The 17,448-nt window shown below is 39.4% G+C and overlaps 1 long non-coding RNA gene across 1 annotated transcript; it reads left to right on the plus strand.

The window, feature by feature from the left end:
* Window positions 1-10,601: 10,601 nt before the first annotated feature.
* Window positions 10,602-15,929, plus strand: LOC111851865 (uncharacterized). The gene is made up of 4 exons (XR_002840113.2): window positions 10,602-10,676; window positions 11,847-11,975; window positions 14,875-15,035; window positions 15,152-15,929. It is a non-coding gene; the product is annotated as an uncharacterized lncRNA (long non-coding RNA).
* The last annotated feature ends 1,519 nt before the right edge of the window (window positions 15,930-17,448 follow it).

The following is a 17,448-nucleotide window of genomic DNA, read 5'->3' on the forward strand; positions in this document are numbered from 1 at the left end:
TAATACAGACATTCTCTGGAGACAATGAAAATTGGACCATGTGAGTTTTTATTGGCTCCATTGTTATAAGTATTACGGTAAGAAGGCAGGGTGCGCAGCAAACGAAAGGAAACTTTTAAAGATAAAACACCGTCTTGTAAGTCTCGGTCCAATTAGCGTTACCGGAGTTCAAATAGGAAAATAATTAGTAATAATTTAGCGTTCATTTTTAACTTTTAGAAAGATTTTTCGAGAAATACTAGTTGGTTACTTAACTCAAGTAGAATTGGGAAGATGACGCATATTTAACTTTTTTTTTTTGTTTAATATTTTTATGCCTACTTGGTATCTGATAATGTAATATATCACTGTACTTTCAAAGATACTGAATACATCCATTATTTTGGCATTGATTGTGTATCTTAGCTATCTTAGAAAAGTAATGTAATTACTTTATGTAATTCATGTTGAATCGTGTATATATTTGAATTCACGCTGTTTGGTTTTTAGCTCTTTTTTTTATAATATTGCAATTCAATATTAATCATTAGCAATTTGCAATGACAACCTTATCTGCTAGAAGAAGCAGGAACATTTTGAGGGATTTGCATGAGTGTAAAGTATTGTTCTTTAATTATCAAAAACAGAAAGTTGGTGTGTTGCAATGTGAATTACAGGCAGAGCTGTCAGAAATATATACAAACCAGCTATTTCTGTGTGAAACTGAGTAACTACTATTATGCAGAAATAAGCTTTTATTCCCATAGAGCAGTGTTTCCCAACCCCGTCCTTGGGGACCCGCAGACAGGCCACGCTTTTACAAAAATGTGGACCGTCTGGCAGGGAGCTGGGAGGGAGCAAAAATGTGGAGTGTCTGTGGGTCCCTGAGGAACGGACTGGGAAACACTGCCATACAGGTTTCCATTTAGTCATATCAGAAACATCTCCCTTTGATGCTGTCATATTTAAATAGATATTTTGTAAACGAATTGACAGTTTATTTTGTCAGTGGCTGAAAGTATGTGGAGACTTCACAAGGATTATATATTTTGCCAAAAAGCTCAGGTCACAATCAGTTTGCAACATACTACAACACTTAGTCTTAGCGGTTCATCCAAAAAGTGGTTTAAAAGACACCATAAATATGTTCAGTAATAACAGTAGTAACAGTAGTAATAGTAGCCTAATCCAAAAGAGTAATATAACAGATTAAGATCTTAATGTTCTAGACCAGTCCTGAATTTCCACTAATCTATGAAACGATTATCTTAATTTGTGGATCATTAGCCAAAGAATGGGAAAAGGGTCAAACACAAATCCACCCTGTAGAATCAGCCTTAGTAAACAGCGTATTGTTATTTGATTAATGTAGATCCTGCATCAATCTATAGTTTGTCAGGTATCAAGATGAGTTATGTGTAATAAGTTGGGGATTTCTTTTTTAGTTTTTAAGGACACTGGGTAGAGGTTGCACTCTGTGTAGCTGAGCGTACGGCTGACTGATAGATGGTCATGATGGCATTCACAGTCACCACAGAACCTTCCTTACCACCAATTAAAAGATGAGATGCACAACGTAGCGAAGCAATGATAGTAATTAATTATTCTATGCAACAAAAGATCTGGGAAAGATTCTTCGAGCTGAGTGCTTGGCCTCACGCGGCCTGCTGTTCCGTGCCTCTCTCACCAACACACTCCACAGCTTTTTCAACATCGTGTAAGTTTTTTCTCCCCATGTTTACTGTGAAATACTGGAACAGCAACAGAGCATATCCATACAGCAGTGTGTCTGCAAGAGGTCTCCATGAAGAGCTTTCAGAAGGCCGCATGGAACTTCTCTTTAACTTCGGATGGCTCACACTCATTGTGAAAATATGGCTCAGATTTAGCTGAAAAGTGTGTCAAGAGAAGACAGATTTTCTTGTGTGTCAAAGGAACAACTATTCCGTATCTTGCTCATTTCCCCAGGTCTGCTCAAGGTAATAGGGGTATGGGGAAAGGATGCTGAAATATCATGGTAGGGATTTGTGTTCTTATGCTTGAAGAGCTCTGGCATGTGGTCTGATTACACCCAGAACACACATGCTGACCAGACTTATATGCTGTTCTCTATACAATAACATTTCTTTGTTTTTGAAAGTTACAGAATGATATTTGTCAATCCTCTGGTCAACACTGTGCCATTTTCCCCAGGGTTTGCTGGCAATGACACGAACATATGAGCAAATTCTCATCACTTTTAGGAATCTCTGGGAAGTGTATGTAAATTAATGAATTTATTAATAGATTGTAAATAATAATGATAATCCCCAATGATGTTGACAGAAATCAGTATTTTTACAGTAAAGCAAGTCTAAATTTGCAACACCTGTACCACAAATATTTTCCTGGTTGGGCAGCTCTTGCTGTTTTAACTTCTAAAAATTTGGTCATAGCATACAAATGTTTTGCTCTGATCACAATATCCCATGAGTTTTCAACCTGTGGCACAAAAGGACTGAATCGTATAAACTGTTGTGATCATACTTTTCATCATCTGATGTGTAATGATCTGGAAAACAGAAAACCCAGTTAAGCAGGAATAAAGTTTTCAGTTAGAAAGCCAAAGTCTTACGTCAGGGAACGTAAGGTGGACTAAAGGTCCACACCCAAAATCAAATTTCACAGTGACCGATTTCTGCATTGTCTACCGAAGACACTTCCAAACATACATCTCCCTAACAGCCTAAGAATCAGCTCAAACCTTGATGTGACTATAAATCAAGTGAATAATGAAAAACCAACTACATAGAGAATAGAAAAGTACCATGTAGCAGGAATCAGAGATTAATGGGTTGTGGTCTCTGTCTTGAGACTGTAGCAGTGTGACCCCCAGCTGTAAATCAAAGATCTGATCTATAGACCTCACTTGACAGCATCTCCAGCCAAAAGATAAAACTCAAAAGAGAAATTCTGAATGTTTCTTATATTCAGTGTCAGGCTTTTAAATGACTGCTCTATAGAGAAAGAAAAATAACTTGAGACTCCACAGTTCTGACGTTTTTGCTCTATGACTGAACATAGGATACTTTCAAAAAGCATCGGCGCATGGCACATTAATCGGATAATTAAGCTGATTCTAGAACGAAACAAATTGCCAAGTGAAAGCTGGCTAAAAATCCTGTTACCCACAGAGGTATATATTCTACCCTTTGGAGTTTTCACCTTCAGACATTTCTGCACCTCCCAAAGTTATGAAAGCAGGTCTTGCTAACACAAGGGGCCTCAATCTAAAACGATTTCCCCAAACCACCCAAAATCCAGCACATCTGCATACAAAATATGCTTAGTGCGGCCCGCTTGCAGTGCAACGTTGCATGATATTTGATGATTCTGATTTATCCGAGCCCTGGGTGCACGATTATCTGGGGAAGGTATGCCATGCTCAGAGCATTTCACACATACCTTTACGCCTCTCTATCGCCTGATCTCTAGGGTCTGTTTCTCACACCCTTTTGTCCCAGCCTGGGATGTTTTTTTCTGTCAGATTTCTTTCCTGTGACTGTCTGCTGCGGGACCTGGGCTCCTCGCTTTGATTTATCTTTTATCTGGTAAAGATGACGAAGATGAATTTGGTGCCAAATGGAGGCAAGTGGGCTCCCCTCTGTCTTGCAGGGAGGCGCCGCACGGCCCTTTCTGTCGAAACGACCGAGACAATGTCAACGATGCGAGCTCCTTCCCCCCCCCCCCCACTGAAAGGCAACGTGCTGCTGTCCCTTCGGCCCAATATCTGCACCACTGAGAAGAAGCGCATGGAAAACGACACGGTTTGCAAGGTCGCAACTTTAAGTGTTTACTTATGGTTCCTAGCTACTACGTAAAACATGTCAAGAACCTCCCCCTGGGATCAATGAAGTTTATCAAATCTAATCTAATCCAATTTGCAGAACAATTTACAGCATGCAATTGCGTCCTGACAATGCAAATTTTGTAATTATTTTGCTAATCAGTTTATTATTACATAATAATCTAAAATTATCTAAAATCATTTTTTCATTATTAGTCACCCCCCCACACTTCTACCAGGTTGACTCCTCGTTTGTGATGAGCTATTTCCTATTTGCCCCACTGTAACATTTCTTTGGACTAAAGAGTCCACTAAATAAACGTAAATGGAAATATCATTTGATACAGTAAAATGTTTCAATAAAAAGTAACTGATACATAAATGAGTGAGCAAACAATAATCATGATTTGGCTTTTAGCATTTTCGGTACTCAGAGTACCTATGTTACAGTCATCTACCATGCATGTTTGTATTAACATTCCTCTCTTTCTGCAATTGACCTGAAATTTCCATATTGTTTAAGTGTATTGAATCCAACAGTTAAATTCCCGGGAATCCAAACATGCGGTGCTAGTGACAGAGCCCCCCATTGAGGAAAAATTCCCACTGAGATGACGAGGACAGTTTACAGAATAGTGTTTGTGTTGGGGGAATTTTCCCTGAAGCACTGATGGAAAAACCAACTCCTTTCAAGTCAGGGAGCCCAGATTAAGGCCTGTCTACACAAGGTAATCTCCAGTGTTGGATGTGCTGGATCAGGGGTTGTTGGGGGGGGGGGGGGGGGGGGGGGGCAGGGGCAGCTTGCGCAGTCATTCATGGTGTAGGTTTTGGGAGATGGGCTAGTGACAGACACAATGTCGCCCATGTAATCTTCCCCCTAAGGCACCCCCCCCCCCCCATTTCCAAGAAAATTTACAGAATTTTAATTGTTAGTCAGGGAGTGTTACCTTGTTTTAACTTGCTGAAGGCACAATGATACCTGATTATGACAACAAATCACTTCCCTTTGCGATGGCTGGACTTCAGCATAACAGTGTTATACCAAAGATGCACTATGGCTGAATTTCGATACAGAATTGCGCTTTCGGGGTTCACCCCTGTCCTGTTCATGTGAGAAAGGGTATTAGAGTCCAGCTCTGCATAATGTTCTTGTGCATGAATGATATGAGTGCTTTCATTCATGGGGCAATTTTTTTGTACTCTAAAAGTGCCTCTGTAGTTAAGAGGAAGCGTTGTAAGCTCAATCCCATGCCAGACATTTCTTTTAAATGTTGCATATTTTAGAAGGTCATCTGGGCTGCTTTTTTTGCCCCAGGATGGCCGGAGAGTGCCTGAGGGACAGTGGTGTGTCAGGCTGAATGTGAGTATGCATGTGGGAGGGGGGATGCCAGATATGCAGAGGACATCTTCTGAAATGTCACTGGGAAAACATCACCGATTGTGCTCCTCTGTAACACACCAGCCGCCTCCAGTTCCCTGCAAAATCAATCCACATCCTAATTCCATCGACTGCAATAAAAGTCTATATTTATAGGCATGGTGGATTTCAGAACGTGCATCCCATTCCCTTCTAAATCATGGCATTTCAGAATTCTCAAGCTTATGGAGTAATGTATAGCCAGCATGAGGAAACAAAATGGAGGAAGGGGGGGGTTGGTTTATGAGTTCCTGAATATCATCTTCCTGAAAAACCCTTTTCCACTATACACAGTGTCATTGGTCCAGCTGAAAGGGTCATATTACTAAGCTTCTTCATGATGATGTTTGAGAGCAGATTTCACCCATAAAAATCATATCAGGTACACGTGTCCTTAGTGTTTTCATGAGGAGATTATAAAACTCATAAGGATAGGAGATATCAATACGTTGGTATGTCTTTAGTATTTTAAATTAAAGGAAACATAAGCATGAGTAAAATTTGGCTGACATATTACCCAAGTCACATATTATTGGAATGTTAATTAAGCAGCAGATACATACATCACTGTTTCAGTCTGCAGTCCAATTGATCCCCTGTTTAAATGATTTATATATAGTAGCACTTCGATTTGCTTCCTGGATTCACGATTTCAAGCAAAGGGAGATTTTTGCCTTTTTAATAGCCGGATAATAGTAGCATGATCTGCAATGAAAAATTTTAGTGGCCCTTTACTGTGTGAAAAGTGTCCAAAAAAGTGACGTAATGACTCCAAAACTTTACCATTATAGCAATGATGTCTGTTTTTGTCTGTTTTGGAAGATGGCAACGTTTCTTCCTATTATGGGCAGAAACGTAGATTTCAAAAAAGTCAAGTCACTATATTGTTGTTTCACATACATTAAACAAAATTGCGATTCTACAGACTCAGCAGCTTGGACAAGGACAGTTGAGCAAGAAATATGGGGGAAATATAACAATAAAAGAAAAACAATACACAACAGTACAAAACAATACATGGTAACTACAACAACAATGATACTGTGACAATGAATGCAAGTCATACATGTGAGTAAACAGTCGTCCAGGGCAGTGTAGAGACCACAAACATCTATCAATGGTCATCAAAGGTAATGTTTCCAGTTTGCACTGTTACACAATAAAATTATTGATTTACTGAATTGTAATTAAAGTCTGTAGCAAACTTGTGCATTGGGTTAGTGCAGACGCCCTCTGAAATCCGGGCCAGTCAGTGATTATTGTAGGCCTACTACTTCTGGTAGAAAAAAAAACAGATTTCCTTCACATTTAGAAAATGAAATAAAATTTAAAAAGTTAAAGCAAATTTTACAGATCCACTGAATCTACACATTCCTGTACTGGTCAGGAAAATGAACAGTTCCGGGTCCTCGAGTGTAGTTGTAATGCAGTCAGTCAAACCGTTATTACATGTAATACAACCACAAAGTAGTGTTCCAAATTATGCTATTTTTATAGTTGGAATTTATGGGCAAAATATGTGTTGTAACATTTTCCTTATTGGATAATTCCTCACTAGTTCATATCGTATTTCCCCCAAACACTGGCAAAACCCGCAGAAGCAGAATGACAACAAACGTCGGCTTCACACAAACGTATGAAAATCGATTGGTAAGATAATTTCATCACGGCAAAGCACAACACCATCAGTGTGAGTGTCGCTGATAGTGTGGAGCGTGTGGTCATTGCTGTCTGCGGCCTGTTCACGTGGAAGCCCCAGTCCAATCTCAGGGAACCTCACTCATCGACAGTCTATTGGCAGCTTTGATGTCCCGAATCCTCTTCATATCCTGAATATAAAAGGGAGAAGGACTTCCAAAAGAGACACATAGTCTAGGGATGGGGGGGGGGGGGGGGGGGGAGTTGCTTCAACACCCCGAAAAGGGAGGAAAAAAGAGGAGAAACGGCTTCCCACTGAAAGAAACTCTTTCCCAACTGAGGGCGGCTTCACAATAGCCCCTCAAAAGATGGATAGATCAATTGTCCTGTTTAGTGATCCGCAAATGAGAAAGGAGGGGGTCCTGCGTGTAGGGGAGCCCTACACCGGGCCTGACCTGACATTGGGGGGGTAAGACAATGAAAGGCCAAGGGTGCTAACGAGAGGGAAAAGCGCAGACAATGAGGGCCTCAGCGAGAGCAGCGCTGCTGCCAAGCCGGCTAAGGAGGTGCTACATGAAGTGCATTAGACACGTGAAGGGCAAGTGGAGCGGAAAGAACGTGACGCTTCCTCCATGGAGCATCTAGTGTGGGCCACCGCTCTGAAAATTTACCGAGGCCTCCCGATGGGGTCAAAGTGACAGTAGACACTTAGCCTGAATCCAAAATAAAGATGATTTAATTTGACAAAAAAGGACCTAAAAAAAAAACAACTAAACATACAATGAATAGGACCAGTGTTTCCATTGATTGATAAGTTGGTTCTTTTCTTCTTGCCGGGGTTGCCACTGTTCTCTCTCATTCAGGAATGTTGTTTATGTTGTCAGCCGAAAAAGGCACAGATGGGAAATTAGAACATTTGAAGCCAATTAAAAACCGGGTTGTGCAGTCATCAATCTTATTTTCCGGACACTCGCACCGAAACGCCACCTACGTGGTGGTTGTGTTGGTAATGCTTGGTTTTTTTCCATTTCAGTGTAGGTGGCAAATGTCAAATGGTCAACGCTTGCAGCTTTCAAACATAAACTGAAAAATGCATAGAACAGCATAATACAAACATATTATTGGATGTGGACCATTTCGGTTCATTAAAAAATTTTGGAAAACAGTTTACAGCTGCACATAGGAAATGTGTGAGAAAACTGAGAAAGAATGCCCTGTGTAGAAAATGTTCTTAATTTATAACTTGTTAATTTTTTTTTCGTGGTGCTGTTACCAAAATGAAAAGTTATGCAGTAGCCGCCCAAATGAACACTTCAAGCATGGAGACAACAAAAAACATTTCCTGATGATTTATTTTCTATACTTAACAATATATTTAAGGTAATAAACTAGCGTGATTCTGTGGATGTGAGGTGTAGGAGGCTGGGCCGTACACGAAGCAGTGAGGCAAAGGTGTGAATGGCTCTCGTTGACACTGATAGCACAGAGTTTCAAGATAAGTCTAGATCTTTTAGGGTCACTCTGCTGTGAGGCTTTTGATAGTTAAAACTTGCTGGGTGGGTCTTCATTTTCTTGCAAATGACCACTTAACTCTTTTTATCCTTTATTTTGTTCTGTGCCAAATGGCCTGAAATCCAAGGATGATTTTTTTTGTTGAGCAAATGTCACACAGTGACCACCTGGTTTCACCACTGACCATCTACATTCAATATTCATCGCAGCTCTCATACACTAACTATTCCAGTAGGTTTTACTAAATGCCTATGCAGAATATTTCCATTATGAACCTCAGTTCTCACTGAAACAGAGCAACATTTGATTATTCAATAAATTAACCGAATGTACCATAAACACTTCTAATGCTAAGTATATTTTATTGTGACTTAAATATCCAAATTAAATGTTCGTTCTCCTATATCGACTTTAATACACTCCTTACATTTATACAATTTTCAAGAGAAGACAAATAGGGAAGAAAAATAAATTTAATTTTATTTTAGAGAAAAATTACTTATTTATGTAGCCATTGAAAGCCAAATTAAAAACTCTATATATTTTGTGTTAAATAGAATTGCTGCCAAATAGTGCCTTTATTTACTTGATCAATCCAAAATCCAAAATTTCCCAAAACTCTTTTTAAGGCTTTTGTGATTGCAGAAAGATACATCAAAATATAGCTAGCTAGTTTAAATGAAAAGTAAACTACTTTTCTAATATTTTGTTCAGACTACTCAGGTAGTTAATCATTTTTATCAGGAAATGCGAAACAATAGCAGAGAAAGGAATGTGTTCACGCAAGACTTTTTGCCCCTTTTCGATGATATAGATCTTAAATGACATGCTCTAGACCCTGTATTTGCATAACTTTGCATAATTTTGCCTAGGCCCAGCGAGCTCTGCTAACGTAACTATTTGCACAGCAGTGGAACCTCGCAGTCGAATACCATGAAGTGTTTGTTTGAACCTGATAATGTTTATGAGTTCACCTGAAATTCGTCTATTTTGTTGTATTCGCTCTGGCATTGTGGAATCCTATTGACGCTCCCCGTGAGCTCTGTAAAGCTGATTGTTTCCTGGGAGACTGCAGAGATTGGCTGGTCCGGTACCCAGAAGGATTCTGGGAAGATGTTTTTCTGTTTACAGGCAATAGTATCCCCCCATTCTTCCCTGACTGGAATTGCAAGTCTGTGCCTGTTACTCTGCACCAGTCCAAAGGAAAGGTACATTTAAAAGTTACAACATCTGTGAAAGCTTCCTCTCGTCAAGCCCATTTGAGCACAGACCACAGTAAAGAAAGGCATTTTTCTGGGGTCAGCATGATATCCCTATTGAACATAGAGGGAATTGTCAACAGCATATCAGTGTAATCTGCATCATGTGGCACACAATGACCTTATAAGGACAAGAAATCTAATTGGATCAAATTCATGGTGATTTATGTGATCCCTGCGTAACAGCATTGGTGAAAAAAGTGATATCATTTTGTCTTGGTTCAACATATTTTTTATTTACATGTATGTACATAATATATATATACTGTATATATATACACACACACACACACACACATACATATACTGTGTGTGGGTGGGTGTATATATATATGTATGTATTCCATATGTATGCACACCATTGCAACAAAATCTGAGCTATCTATCTATCTATCTATCATGGTTTTGCAGGAATAAAAGCAGATTGCAGTAATCAGTGCATACTGTCTGCTGTACATGTCATGCGCTGAGCAGAGCACGACACCCCCCCCCCCCCCCTCTCTCTCTAGCCCTTCTGTAGATGTATTTCGCTGCACTATTACAGTATGATGTCTTTTTGTAAGGCTTGGGAACTGCCACATTCATGTTAATGTCAGGGGGGTGAGGGCACTGCTGGTATTTTCATGACGAGCTCTTTTATCAGACATAATAGGCCATGAAAATTTGATCTCTTTCTTTCCCGCGCTACCCTTTCCTGAATCACACGCATGAAATTCCAACAGAGTTCTCAAGTCCTAATGACAGATTCGGCGCCTTTGGCCTGTGATCATCGCTCGTACGTCTCCGGCGTATCAGACGGAATCGGACAGGCTCATTATTTGGAACGGGCCCTCTCCCCCCTCCTCTCCCCCCTCCTCACCACAGCCCCCGCATCTGCCTCACGGTGATCCCAACAGCATTGTGGATGCTAAACGTTTCAGCTGGGCCCGCTCCCCCTTTTCTCAAGACAACGTAATCCTATTTTAAGTGCGGCAGGGTCAGAAACAAAACAGGGCGCAAACAAAAAGAACGGGAGAGAAAACGGGTGATGCATGGATTTAATCAGGTTAGTTCTGTTCATCCCACTGAAGCTATAGATATGAAGCTGCTAATTTAGTCTTTGTTTCGGTTATTAATAGCCAGTTTCATTATGCTTAGAAATAATGCGTACGGTAGGTTTTTAATAAGTATAATAATGCAGAAGAGTTGGCATAGTTTACATAGTTACTAAAAAAACAGTTGTTCTTATATACTTATGTTTGTCTAAAATCATTCTACACTTAGGAACTGAGTAAATAATACTTACTTAACTGATTGTATGCTTTCATTAATCCAATATTTTTTCACAATAAAAATAAATTTATTTTATATTAGATAACACATGAAATTAAATGATTAATATAATATAATATAATATAATAAAGTATATCCCTATCACCAGGATAAGTGGTTAGAAAATGGATGGATAGTATATTCATTCCACGTTATTATGCCAAACTTAATGTTAAGGCAGGAAAGTTCAGTAACTTAAACTTTATCTGATGTTAATAAATGAATAGTTCACTTTCTTTGTAAGGTGCACATGAATATGCAGTTCTGTTATGGTTTTTATGCTTATAAACATTCGTTTTTTTGGCTTTTAATAACTATAAAGTTAATTATTTTTTTTTTTTTTTAGTTTTCAGGATGATTTCCTTTCCCTTGTTTGGTTGTAAATAGATGGGGTGTGAGTGTTTGTGTGTGTGTGATGGGGGCTAGCAGGATGTTTCTCTGGCATTAAATCCTTATTAATATTAATAACAGTAGTTCAGGGGCTGGGGAATGTGACCTCTTGTTGAAACTGGAACAAACCATCTCCAAGCGGCTTACAATGAACGGGAGTTCAAAGTGGTCTGGCGGCACATTCCAGTCTGGTCTCTTCTGTTCCCCGAGCTCCACTCCCCCGAATCGTAAAGGAACCACTTCCCAGGCCTGACGCATTCCAGTCTGGTATCTTCTGTTCCCCAAACGGAACCCCGCTGAATCGTAAAGGAACTGCTTCCTAGGCCTGACACATTCCAGTCTGGTCTCTTCTGTTCCCCAAATGGAACCCGGCTAAATTGTAAAGTAACCACTTCCCAGGCCTGACGCATTCCAGTCTGGTCTCTTCTGTTCCCCAAATGGAACCCGGCTAAATTGTATCGGAACCACATCCTGGGCCTGACACATTCCAGTCTGGTCTTTTCTGTTCCCCAAGCTCCACTCCTACGAATCGTAAAGGAACCGCTTCCTGACACAGTCCAGTCTGGTATCTTCTCTACCCCAAGATCAACTACTCCAACTTGTAAAGGAATCACATTCTGGAACTGACACATTCCAGGCTGAGGTAGGCTTCCCAAAAGCTTCGTAATGCCAAGTAGTCAGTTATCTTGTACTTAAGATCAACTGTTAATTACAGAGTGTTTCTCGAAACCCTTTGTAACTCAAGGGCCGATTGTTCTTATCTGTTGTTCTTCTAAATTTTGCCTACTATTCCCTTGCAGACATGCAGAGGTCATCTGGAATAGATCACAAAAACACACTGATATTCATTTTTTGACAACATAATAATAGTGTCAATGTTGATTATGCTATAATAATTATAGCCCATTTTTGCAATAAAAATTGTAATGTATGTTATAAATTAGCACAAAAAACAGCGCTTGTTGATCTGACACCTATATTCAGTTGGAGTACATAACAGGCTTGAGTACATAACAATTAAAATGACACTGAATTCATGTAAATTCATATACATGGTGTAGTGCAGCTGTAACAATACAGCTTAATATCTGAATATTAATTAATCATAAACATGTTAACAGACACAGCAAATGAACCAGTCTGCCATGCCCCCCTATTTGAGCACCTACCTGATATATCTCTGCACGTCATAGTTATTAAGAATGAAAGAATGCCACATTTGAAGTGTCACCCATAGAATAAATAATTTAACTGTCATTTTGTATACCATGGAGGAGGAGCCCTTCATAAGGTCATGCAAGTAACCCTGTCACAACCCCATCTACCTGATATCCCATAGGCACTCACAGGAAAAGCTACTGCAGACTCCTCACAAACGCTAACACTCATAAACAGCACAATATGCCAAAACAATAAATAGGCACCCATGGAAAACTTACAGGACCAGTACAGACCAAATGCATATTGTTAGAATATGCTAAAACAGTTACAATCGTGCACATATAAAGTACACTTAACTCATTAGTACATAAGGTCAATATATACATCTACCATTTAGAAATTAAATATGTTACATATTTTTTTTATGTTTTGCTAGATTAAATGACATTCCTGTGTTGTGTGATTGCCTTGAATTTCATTGATTTGAAATTAATCCTTCTTCTTGTCATTCCAAGTCAAATTCCAATTCAGAAATGGATTAATCAAATCATAAATTCTGCACGACCCTGGTACATAATGAGCTAACCAATCAAACTGGCTATGTGTTCAGTCACATCTTGTAAAGTGGGAAAGTGAATCACTCCTCACGACCAGCAGTGGCAGAGAATGGTGTAACTCAACTGAAAACCACGTTTGGAACAGAGCCGTACAAAAAGCCAAGCTGCTGGTCTAAATGTTATTTTGCAGATGGACATGAAACCTTTGGACCATCTCAGTAATAAACAATCCAGATAGTTATACAGGATGGCCTGGAGTGAAATAATGAGCCTCCTCGTTCTGGTGCAGGATACAATAAAATGAGGAACACACCAGAATTTCCCCCTCAGTCCACTGTGCAGCCTCTGACAGCTCTCTGCTTCTACTGGGGATTCTTGCAGACCACCAGTAATGCACATGGCCTCAGGCTGCTGTGTTCAAATCTGTGCATGTATTGATCACATTTCTATTACACAATGCTTACGACTATATGCTATTCCCAGTAGGAGGGGATGCCTTGCATTACATAAAAAAAAATTGATTGTCTTGCCATTGCAGGCATACCTAGCATTTTAGGTGCAGTGGAACTACCCTCAACCCTATTCAAACTCACAACTTCTTGAATCCCAAATGCATCAGTCTAATAGAGTTCTTGGCACTAGGCCTAAATGTCCAGGTGCTACACAGCCATCAAGGACATTTTACAGACATTGTCGCCAAGTGTCCTGGGAAGACACATGACGCTTATATCTGCTCCAGCTTTGGAGTGAGTCCGATGGCAAAGGATGGTGTGTTTGCTGGTGGCTGGTCATTGGGAGACAGCAGGCATCCTCTTAGCGAATAGCAGAGTAGAATCCCCAAAATGTGGCGGAGGAGAGGAATAACTGCAGAGCAGGGAACTTTAGACACGTTCCAGTCTGGTGTAAGACGCGATTCTGGTGTCTACACAAGTCCTTGGGAGCTGAAAGATTTTCCTCTGAATGCTGCTGTAGTTATTGTGTCAGTTATGCTGCACAACACTGCAGTAATTTTTTATTAAAATATATTTTTAAGATGTTTTAATGCTCACCAATGATCTCATCCTTGTTCTTTTTTTACAAGGAAGCAACATAACGTTTTATATATTTTTGACAAATGGGTTAATTGACTTAATGTTCTGTGATTTTATTGATTTTCTAATTAGTTTTTTTTACAGTTGCGTATGTCTGATGTGACAAAGTTTGTTCATTAATTCTGGAATAACAAAGGGTTTGATGAAACTCACACATCTCACTCACTCTTTACCTACATCGTTTGTTATCTTGTTCGTTATTTGGCAAAATTGATGGTTATTGGGAAACTCATCCCAGATCTCTTCTGTTTCCCAACATCAACTCCTCTGAATCATCAAGGAACCGCATCCCAGGCCTGACACGTTCCCATCTGGTATCTTTTGTTCCCTGAGCTTAGAACCAAAATGTAACCATTTCCTGGAGTGATTCCCTTTGGCCTGTTTAATTTTGTTGTTTTAAGGATTTGTTCAGAAGTTCGCTAAAATGGTACAATTATATTATATGAACGAACACAAATTTACTTGAGTATATTGTAAAATACTATTCTGAAATAATGGAATAACTAGTGATTTATTCATAACAAATAATCATTGCCTAATAGATAAAAGTAAATGAACTGAAGCAAATGATCCAGTTTGGATTAAGCTTTCTTATTTTCAGTCTGCATACAACAGGCCAATAGCAGCTGTCCTTCTTTGAAAGGAGATGTGTAAGATGCCCACTGAGACATTTATATTTTAGTACTTTTGCAGATACTTTTCCAAAGTGACACTAACTTTTTTTTTTTGAAAGTTGGGTTGGTCCCTGGAGCAACTGGGGGTTAAGGGCCCTGCTCAAGGGCCCGACAGTGACATTAGGATGCCAAACGAAGGATTTGAACCTGTAACCTTCCGATCACAAGCACAACATCCCGACCCACTGAGACAGAAATGGACTAAAGGCCAGCTGGAGAGGTAGACGGGATGTTTCAAATAAAAGTTCTATTTTGAATTTTAAAAAGTGTCTCTGTCATAGTGATAGTAAGAAAGGTCATTTCCCTCCGACATGCCTGCATGTGATGCCATCTTAGACACTTCTGACCAGCCGATCACCAGGAAGCGGAACCTGCTTGTCCGGAGGGGTGGCGGGTTTGGGCCAGAAGAATTACCTCCATCTCTCTCTTATTGTGGACACCAAAGTGAAGGAAGTCCCAGAGAAGGGTATGCAAAAGCCTCCTGCTATTTATGTTTTTATAGCTTTTGCAAAGCTATGCCACAAAAGTGTCAAATGCACAAAAGACCGCGGAAAAATTATCTACTATAATAATTAGTTCTCATCGGATGCAAGATGGTTAGCTGCTAAAGCAGGAATTTAGCCAGGATTCTTCTCATTGCAATGAGCTAATTATTAAAAGTGCTATAATCAGGAACGGAAGTTGGTAAATCCAGCTTTTGACTCATTAACAACAGCATGCATTGCTCAAGACTTCATATTCTATGTATCGTTACAAGGTGAAAATGTCTAATTTATGCATATGAATTGTACAAGAAAGTCATACAAAAGCGTATGCCTGAAAAATTTGCTTATTGAGAACTCATTAAAGCGGGTGCCTCTTCTGTGTGAAGAAGCCTGGGGATATTTCACGTCCCTCCCATATGAAATCCTCTTTGCGATGTATCCATGCTGACTAACAATAAAAAAATGCCAAAATACCAGTTCTTTGTTTTCTCAAGCAAAGTGAGAAAAGCATAGTAAACAAAACTGCACCGCATCAAATCACATGACACAAACATAAGGAGTAAAACACCATCACTTATTAATCGTCCACCACTATTACAAATTTTCCTGCTAAGATTACTTACATAGTATCATCAGACATGCATGGAAGTTGTCTGGCTGAAAAAAACCCTTAAATGTCCAGTGTTACATACTTTACAACAGGGATTACACATACGTCATATTTGTTTCCTAATATTTAAGTGCAGTGCATCCTTTGTTCATTGGTATAAAATAAAAGGCGTCTGTCTTTTGTATGCCTGACATTTTTACTGTAGTTCTTTGCAACCTTTAATCTTTTTTTATTATTGTTTGAAATGTTTTCTGAAATTTCCCTGCTACTATAACCACAATGCAACACTTGTTTCCAGAAGCTTTTCTTCCTTTTCTTGAGTCCTGTTACAGGGAGACAAACACAGATATAGCCAGTGTGATAAGGCTGAGATCCGCATTTTTATAGTGAAGTATGTTAGAGTCTATGAATAAAAGGTATGACTCTTTCTTTTAGACGTTTCGGTGATAAATTTATGTTGCGTAATGATTCTACCATGGAAACAAAAGGATAAACTTGCAGGTTCTGAGACCATTACCTTAATCACTATGCTTCAACTGTTTGTAGTCAAATATTGTGAACAGTGCAGATATTGCAACAATAGTCTTTAAAAACCAAAATATGTTTCAATGCAGCAAACAGCAAAACTAAAGTCATTACAGTCCAAGACTCCAAAGGGCTTTACTGTTTCAAAATTTTAATTCAAACCGTTTTGATGATCTTCTGTTCCAAGATCTTCTGGATTAATCTACACAAAACTTTTAACCTAAACTGAACTACACATTAGAATGAAAACATTTACAATGCATGAAGACTGAAGCTCACGTCCATGAAGAAATTCCAGCAGTGAAATCCTGTTGCTTTCCAGCTCCAATAAGGACATCATAAACAAAAATAAAATGCGCAGCTTAAATCAGCTGCATGCTGTTTTACTTAAACGTCAGCGCACTAATCAGTGTCCACATGATTGTGACTCCTGGCATTTGTACTTGATTGCTCAGATTTGACTGAAGCACCTTAACAGCCGTTTGCATTGTAATATGAGCAATAAGGAGGGTAATCAGCCCTGATTTAGTCAATAACTTCATCCCTGCAGGGCTCAGATCTCCTGAGCAGAAGAATCACTCGCATCACAAAATTAAAATGAAACTTGCGTGAAAAAAAAAGAAAAAAAAACGATGAACGTCTTCATTTTAACGTTAAGCCCTTTTCACTTTTATTCATTAAGGTAACAAGGACTTTTGCTGGTTGGCTGCAGGGATTGTGAAGAAAAATTTGGGCGAACCCCCACCCCCAACCACAACCCGCCGACCTGCCATTTCCTGCAGCTTATCAAAACACCTACCCAATGGGTCCACACACTCATGCTTTCAATTACTAAATTACAGGCAGTGCCGTCCTGCCACTGGTGACTGTAATTGACCAGACTGATATTTAAATAGCTGCAGTTAAGACTTGGTTCTGTTTCCCGTTGACCTCTAAGAGTAAACAGAGTGAGACGGTCTGAAAACCCTCTTTTGTTGCGCTGCCGTCTCAATTGCATATGAAATCCTGGATGG

The sequence above is a fragment of the Paramormyrops kingsleyae genome, chromosome 13 (genome assembly GCF_048594095.1).
Source record: "Paramormyrops kingsleyae isolate MSU_618 chromosome 13, PKINGS_0.4, whole genome shotgun sequence".
Lineage (NCBI taxonomy): Eukaryota > Metazoa > Chordata > Actinopteri > Osteoglossiformes > Mormyridae > Paramormyrops > Paramormyrops kingsleyae.